The following is an 8,130-nucleotide window of genomic DNA, read 5'->3' as shown; positions in this document are numbered from 1 at the left end:
CTATTGGCTTTTTAGGCAAGACAAATTTGGATGAAGCGTGTTTACTCTGAACGATTCAATTAATGAATTTAATTCAGCACTTACCGTGGTGATGTCGGTAGACTGCTCAGCAACTTCAAACCTTTGGAAACATAAAAAGAATATAAAAATAAGGAGATTGAATAAAAAAAACTTGTGGTGTAAATGAAATTGTAATAAATTACCCTTGGTCCGAGGAATCAATGGCTGGAATGGTGCTTTCAAGTTGTTTATTTAATAACTCACAATTGCTTTACATATACAGCTTCGGAGCAAACGCGACCAACCGCTTCTATGATCTATCCACTCTCCTGTTCAGCTTCTCAGTTCGATCTTTGCTCCTTAACTTGGTTCAGCCGCGTCGAATTACTTCGTCATAACGTTTTCTTTTTCCTTTTTACAGCGGTGATGTCGATAAGTGCGAGGGACCTTAAGGTATTATGTATGTATCGTATCGTAGTACGGTTTTATATATAAACAGCTATACAACTTATTCGCTAGATCGTAGTCGTAGAATTTCTCATTCACATTCCTTGTTCTCCTTCTGGCAGGCAGAAGCACCGATATCTTTCGCACATAACTATAGCTAAAACATTAACTCTAGTTAAACAAGTATAGTAATTATTGAAAAGATTGGAAGAGAACACGAAACAAATTTGATTTATTTTTTGTGTACCTGCACAGAAACATTTAATCAGAATTCGAAAGAAAATTCCAACAGTAATTTCAATTTAACTTTCTGAACAAATATTCCGGTGCATGCTTAATGAGAAACGTTATTACGTATAAAAGCATAATTTTAAGTAAAACCTTTCCAGGTACATACCAATGCATGTTCATTGCAACAACAGCGATACAAGCATGAACAACGTAACACGATGCGTGGTGCTGTTAATTAAACATCCAAATGTATCATCTGTAATACTCCCACAAAAGAGAATGAGAATGTGCTACCGTGGCTGTAACGTTCTTGAAAACATTGCTTTAGTTTAACAAACAATTGCGTTTCCAATCCAGTGGATATTTTATCCCCGATCCCCATACTCATCCAACTTTTTATTTTCCAGGAGCGACATTTATCCACCACGAATTTCTGCTTCATTTCCCGCCACCAAAATGTTCAATTACCTTTCGCGACGTTTGACCCTTCACCGAACCGAGAAGCCTCCTCGACACTCGGTTCCAGAAATTGGTGCCCTTCCAGCGGCCAAATTCTCGCTGCAAAGGCGGTGCATCCAAGGAATGCAGGCTGCAGCCGGAAGATGGGTACAGAGCCGCGGGAAGAATGCTCAATTGCATTCGACCAGAAGGTGCTCCCTGGCTCGTTGTGTCCCGCGTGTTATTGCGAATGCCTAGTTCGTTTCGCATTTGCGGCTTCCAATTGGTACTGGCACGATCGAATCAGCGCTGCGTTACTCCTCTGACCTCGGTTGTAGAGGGAAAGCTCGCGAAAGGAGGGGAAGTCGTAATTTCTCAGGATGAATCGCGAATTAATTTAACGATGCTACGTGAATCGCGTGCACCGAACGGCCGGAACAAAACGATAAATAATTATTCGACGCGGCTTCCTTCCTCCTCGAATAATTCGTGGCCGAAGCGGAAACGGAAGAAAAACAAAATTTCGTGGCGCAACTGTGGGAGAATTAAATGTTACGCATTCCCCAGGCACAGAGTGTATTGAATATTTTTGAGAGATTAGAAACTGGATGAAGAAGGGCGTTTCGACAAATTCGTAGGGATTCTAGAAATCTAGTACGAGAAAGAAAGGTCGAAAAGGGAAGTAGAGTTTTATGCACGCACGCGCGATGAAATAGGACGAAATGGGGTTAACCGCGTGAACTGTTTGATGCGACAATGAATGGTGAAAAACTGACGTCTTTTTTTTTCTTCTCTGCACGCGCTACGCCCGTTTTTTCGCAATTTTTAGATGGTACGAGGAAGGCTGCGATCGTGACACGTTGCTGACAGCGCAATTTCGCTAAAGCCTGACGTATGCATTGCATGTGTATTTTCTCGGGATGGCAGCGCGGCTAGATTTGCGAGTCGCGATTCGTTGGCCGAAATTAGCGCGCCGTGATGAGGGAAATTTTCTTTGACTAGGATATTTCCCTTTGGAGCCACCTACGCAGCGAAATGTTCGTCGAAACAGGAATTCGTGGTGGTGCGTATTGCGATACTAATCGCACAGCGAACACAGAATTTCGACCCAGCCTGCGACACGATTCCACAGATCTCAGCTCTGCTGGGCCGCGTGCAATGTTTCCCTGTTGCATCGTGTTGCTGCATCGCGAACATAATGTCATTACGAGCGCGACAAGCCCCGAAACTCGACTGGACCGACGCACCAGCGCATTTAATGGATGCATGCCCCACACGCCATTTATTTTTGCATACAGTTAGTGTTGTGACACAGCTGACTAGGCAGGATCGATATTTTTCTCCAAATAGGCAGAAGTAATAAGGTCTGTTAGGAATTTTCCAATAGTTTTCCAAAAATTTCAAGAGAGATTTCAGTTGCATTGAACCAATTTTGAACAAGCTTGCATTTATGAATTTTGCAATGGAATGCTTCCTGCACTCTACGGGGAGCTTTCTGCATTTGATCGACTAGTTTTATTGTACGCGGAAGATTGATAACCGTGCGTGCGAATTCGCCCAAACGAATAAACGTCATACACAGAACACTCAAACAGCAGCATTTAAAGGCTATTTTAGAGAATCTATGACTCTAGAATAGTTTTTTATTGTACATTGCACAATTTCTAAAATTGTTCATGAAGGCAATAAATATTTGTTAAAACCCGTATGGAAGCTTTTTGCTCCCCTGATAAATGAATGCTCTCTAATAAAAATTTGTTAGCGAAGCAATTGGTATAAGGATTAAAAATTGTTAGTCAAGTGGTTGCAATCACACTAAAAACGTCAGAAATGACTGGGCGCTCGAGGGTATAGCAGAGATCGAACGAGCCTGTTTCCCACACGAAATAAGATATTACCGGCGTCAGACGAATACCGATCGTGCCCAGCAGGCTCGATGTCTGGCTTTGAAATCGGTGCTTCCCCTGCTCCCCGTTTCTTATGAAACATTCATGGGGCAAAGCAATTCGTCTGTTTCGAGGTGCCGCCCATTCACGATGGGCGATCGTTCTTTCGCATCGACAAATTCGATCGACGCCCCTGATCGCGGCGCTCATCGCGTTTTTATCTACCTCGTCGATATTTTATCGTTTAATGAGATAACAAGAAGGAACGCCATATTTACATATAAAAATATAATCTTATCGCGATCGATCGGGCCTATTTATAATATGTATATCGTGTGTGTACGGTAATTAAGTGTAGATAAAATTTCTTCCCTCTTCCCAACGTCACCCCCTCTTGCTCTGATACGTTTTCACACATCACAAGTACTTACCACCGTGAGAGTCTTACGATCGGTCCACTGTCATCCGGAAACGTAAGGAAGAGTGACCAGAGCGATGGTGAAGTACAGCATCGTTGCTGGCGACAGCTAATCGCGAACGTTGCGGTCGTAATCGGATGAAAACTTTCGTCTCTCAGCTCGACGATTGGGAGAAAGGAGACTGGTCTAAATTGATACGCTCTTAATTGCCAGGTTGTGTCCTCTCGATATCGATCAGTCCTTAAGAAGGGAATTCCAGAGATATTTCATGAGAAATGGGATCGAAAACGGCAGAGGAAAACAAGCGATGGGCTCTCCTAGAATTATCATTTATCTTCTTTGAAGAAAAAAGAAAGAAACTTTCGATTAATCAAATTCTTGCTGAAAAGTGTTCAAATATTCATGCCGAAAGTTCTCCTAGAACCGAGGAAGTGTCAAGAAAACGTAACAAGATAAATGCATATACGTTCCACCACTTTTCGTTCTTGCAGTGATTGAATTACTCTCACAGAATATTGCATCGCCTCTTGCCAACCTGAAGGTCGAGTGGAAGAGCACTTCTCCCAGGAAAATTGCGCGTTCTATTGCCTTGAACCTCGCCCTCGAGGGCTGCTGTTCCGTTGATCCTGTTGGCACTCGCGTCGTCCTTGTATCACGGATATTGAAAACGTTGGCGTGGCCTGAGTGCAGAGTTTTATGATCATCGAGAGACTCGAAAAAGGGGAGGAACGGCGTTTCGTTTTTGCGGCGTTCAAGTTAAACCAGTTTCCTTCTCTTCCTGGACCAAATCGTTCGTTTTGACGTAGATAACGCCACGGTTCTTATCGCTAGAGCGCAGGTAAAATTAAATCGCCTGAATTATAAATAGATGTATGTATATTCGACGAGTTTCTTCTTAAAATGGAAAAGGTCAACGTTCTTTTAATTGCATTTCCTTCTCGAGACGCTTTCTTTTAACAGCAGAACTATTAAAAAAGGAAGAGAAGAAAAATTTAGGATTATATCCTGAATTTTTCAAGCTCTCAATACCTTTTCCAAAATTGCGATAAATGCACGTGCAGCACAGGAAGTAGGAAATTGATTAGCGATTTGTTGTAGCTCGTTGAAAATATTTTCGAGCAAAGAATCCTGGCCTGTGAAAAGCGGTTCCTGTCGATCGACGTCTTGCAGCCTTCAAACGCACTGAATGCACCCTCTTCTCGTTCAAGGAAGTGCTCCCTTCTTCTCTACTCTCGAAGGAGTTCATCCAACACAACCATCTCCAGTTTTCCGTGGTGGCCCCTTCCCGGATCTCGGACCAAGCGAGGATATCCCTTTTCTACTTTCAGTCTTGTACTCGTCTAAAGTATAGCAGGCGGTATACAAATAATTCACTCTGGTATTTCAAGTAGAAGTACTTCCAGGCAGAAAGTTCCTTGTCCAGGACATAGAACTGAAGGAGCTCTCACAGGGAGCTATGGATGAGACAAGGATGGGTAAAAAAGAACAAATGTTGAGAAAAGCAAAAGGAAGAATATTGAGAGGTTCAGGAATGTCATAACAGAAGATATTTCCATCGTCGATCAACTTTCTTCCGCTTAGGGACCGATCGTTTTCTACGATGTAAGAGATAGTTGAACAGAAGTTTGATAACTCGGCTAATTATCCTTCCTCGTCCAACATTCTCCTTACCAAACTATTTGAAAATTTAAAGTCAATGATGTTTCGCAGAATTTGGGTCAAGCTGAAAATCCTGATGCGGACCACGGAAGGTGATATCAAGGGCCACGTTCCCTACTAGATATTCCCTACACTATTGCATCCAGCAATTGCAGTTGCAATCTGAAGTTTCTGATATTGGAGGCTACTGATTTCTGGGAAGTTTTCTCCAAGAATCCCAAAATCGGTTCAGGAAATTTCGACTCGTTGTATCAAATTTCCCCACTTCAAGACTTCTTCAGAGGCATCACATTTACGAAGGAAATGCAATTAGTGTATCAAATAAACAACCATTAATCTTCGTAAAAACAATACTCAATTACAACACCGCTTTCTCACTCAACATTCCCGAGCCAACAATATTTCTCTTCTTCAATCCCAACGCATGATAAATCATCTACTAACCTCTACCAATTCAACATCAAAAACTGTTCGAGCTCCTTCCCAAATCCACTATCCCTCAATCCACCATCCCTCAATACACTTCCCCACACTCTGTACACCCTCCAATCGCAGTCCACTTGTCAATCCCCAGTAGTCCATCACCGCGACAACGAACACTAGGAATAATGAAGAACGTCGCGCACCATGGAGCGTCCACCTAAATTAGACTGTACAATAATGGCCCACAGTGTAACGGCGATCCGTCTTTTCCATCGAGATGGTGCAGGACCTCTCGCGGAGGTCCTGCCAAATGTCTTTGTTGACGAAACGATCACCGAGTCCGTCGAGGTTGCGCTACCGATCAATCGAAGAGAGGATATCTATTAAAGGTAAAAACGTTTCACCGACTGGTTCCGCGTGGCTGGATCGATCGGTCCAGGATAATCCACGACGACGGTGGAACAGGCGTTTAATCCACGTTCAGTTGAGTCGATCGAGTGTATGCGCCTGCATCGTGCAGCTGTCCACGTGTGCCCCGCGATGTTCCGCGCCGCGAGATTGAATCCAGATTGCCGGTGAACCCCTCGGCGCTGATAAAATGGCCTGCAACAAATGAAACCAGGGCTTTGTGTACTTTCGCCACGGATCCAGGGCATAAATACGGCTGTCTGTGTTTCATCGCACGGGCACGGGTATGAAAAGCTCGCTATGTCTGAATTTACGGCGCAATGGCACGAAAGGAATGCTAGATTGCGCTTTGGATTGGGATCCTTTGCTTTTTCGACGAAATAATATAACCTGTTATGAGTAGAATGTTATTCTATGGAGAGGAGGGAAAAGGAGTGGAGGGATTGCAATTCGCGATGAAGAAAGTGTGTCAGAGTGGTTAAAATATTCTCAAGTATAAGGCTAGTAGAGTATCAAAGCCATTCAACGTGCTTCTGAAAGAAAAGTCCCTGTTTAACGAGCCAGATGGCGAAGTCGATCTCAGTTTCACAGCCGTCATTCACCAAGAGCGGGACAATAAACGCGAAACAACGTATTAACACAGAAAATAAAGGGGTACCGAGATGAGATTTTTTTAACACCTACAGTTCCTTCTTTTCCACTTGACGACTATTTGTAGGAGGGCCCTGCGTAACAGCTCTCCAAGAAATAAACGGGTTCCTTCGTGGAGTGGAAATCATCCCCTGCATCTTCGCCAGCAGAAACTTTGGGAAGAAGAAAATCGTCCTTTTCCTTTCCCAGGCGTATCGCTTATTAAACTATTCGAACGTTGCTCGAGAATCAAGATGAAAAATTCAAGCTGGCCAGTCGGTCCAGGGCGTTATTATGAATTTCAAGCGACTAAAATACGAGCGCTATCTCGGTCCAATCTACCGCAGGGATTGAAGTACCGATCGTGGGGATGTAACTTCGAATATGAATATATTGAACAGAAGCGTGTACAGTCGTCCAACGGAGTATTGTCAGGTACACGCGCCTCCACCCAAGTTCTGCCCGCTCTGTACATGCGAATTCAAATCAGATCAGCCGCGTGTGGATACGTGCGTGTAATGGATATTTGGACAGATAGAGGTGTACACGCCGCGAAAACCGTCGGCAGAGTGCCACTACACAGTGTTTAAGTGTGTTCCATTTGAATATATTAATTATTCATTTTACACGCCGCGTTACCGTCGCGTACCAATCCCCTGACTGTTACGCGCGGCGCCGTTCAACCCTCGCGATGCTCGAGCATCGATTGCCTAAGTATTTCGGGCACGATTGGACGTCGATGCCGATTTATTGCCCACCGATGCGTGGGCCGATACGTCCGTGTAATGAGAACATCCTGGATTCCAGGTTACATCGGATTATCGTATCAGTCATTAGGTGGGGAATGCTGGTGCGCCGCTGGGAACTCGATTATTTGCTGGCTGCTGAACAAGGCTCGGAACAAGCTATGCGAATGCATTCATTATCCACGGTTTATGGGTTGGAAGAAAGATTGTAATGGGTAGGATGATGGTAAGAAGATTTCGATGTAATACCTATTTAGATACTATTTCTGTAGGGATGACGTTCGATGGTCTGATATGGAAATTCGAGTACACGTAGGAGGAAAATATAATCCTTGTATTTGAGGATAGAGATAATCTTATTATTTAAATCCAGTTACCAAAATGAAACTATTCTGAGCTTTATCAAAGAAGGTATTTCACTACTTCATTCTCGGATTCAGTCACTGGAATCGATACAGCCTTTTCTGCATTCATCCAAAGCAACCCATCCATCACTGCGTCATTGTATCAAAGATATATAAATCAAGCGAAGTCTGTCGACCTCCAGCATGCACTTGAGTTCTGAATGCAGTGATACTTTTAGAATCTAATGTTCGAACGTGTCCAGTTCTGTGGACCAAACTTGCTGAACAAAGGGCATTGTTTGAATAATGGTTGCGAGAATCACCCAATAAAACGATAATAAATTCCGATCTCTGGCAGGAGGTGGCCTTAGAGAAAAAATATTCGCGCGAAAATGTGAATTCAACCTTCTGTGAGGGGTTTCTCTAATAGATATTTAAATTTTACGGCTCTGTTTCCGTTGATGTCATCGACCACTAACACCGTCTCGCTCTATTTGGG

General features: G+C 43.5%; 1 protein-coding gene and 1 long non-coding RNA gene across 2 annotated transcripts in view; both read right to left on the bottom strand.

The window, feature by feature from the left end:
- Positions 1–231: 231 nt before the first annotated feature.
- Positions 232–1,386, bottom strand: LOC143185943 (uncharacterized). The gene is made up of 2 exons (XR_013002972.1): positions 845–1,386; positions 232–604 (listed from the first exon to the last, which is right to left on the bottom strand). It is a non-coding gene; the product is annotated as an uncharacterized LOC143185943 (long non-coding RNA).
- A 4,652-nt stretch (positions 1,387–6,038) lies between these two features.
- Positions 6,039–8,130, bottom strand: part of LOC143185942 (uncharacterized) — a 104,041-nt gene continuing 101,949 nt past the window's right edge. Inside the window, exon 9 of the mRNA XM_076389277.1 lies at positions 6,039–6,106. The gene's annotated coding sequence lies outside the window, so the exon portion shown is untranslated. The remainder of the gene's footprint in view (positions 6,107–8,130) is intronic.

This window comes from Calliopsis andreniformis, chromosome 12, assembly GCF_051401765.1.
Source record: "Calliopsis andreniformis isolate RMS-2024a chromosome 12, iyCalAndr_principal, whole genome shotgun sequence".
NCBI classification, from domain to species: Eukaryota; Metazoa; Arthropoda; class Insecta; order Hymenoptera; family Andrenidae; genus Calliopsis; species Calliopsis andreniformis.
This window is presented reverse-complemented; position numbering and strand designations above follow the sequence as displayed.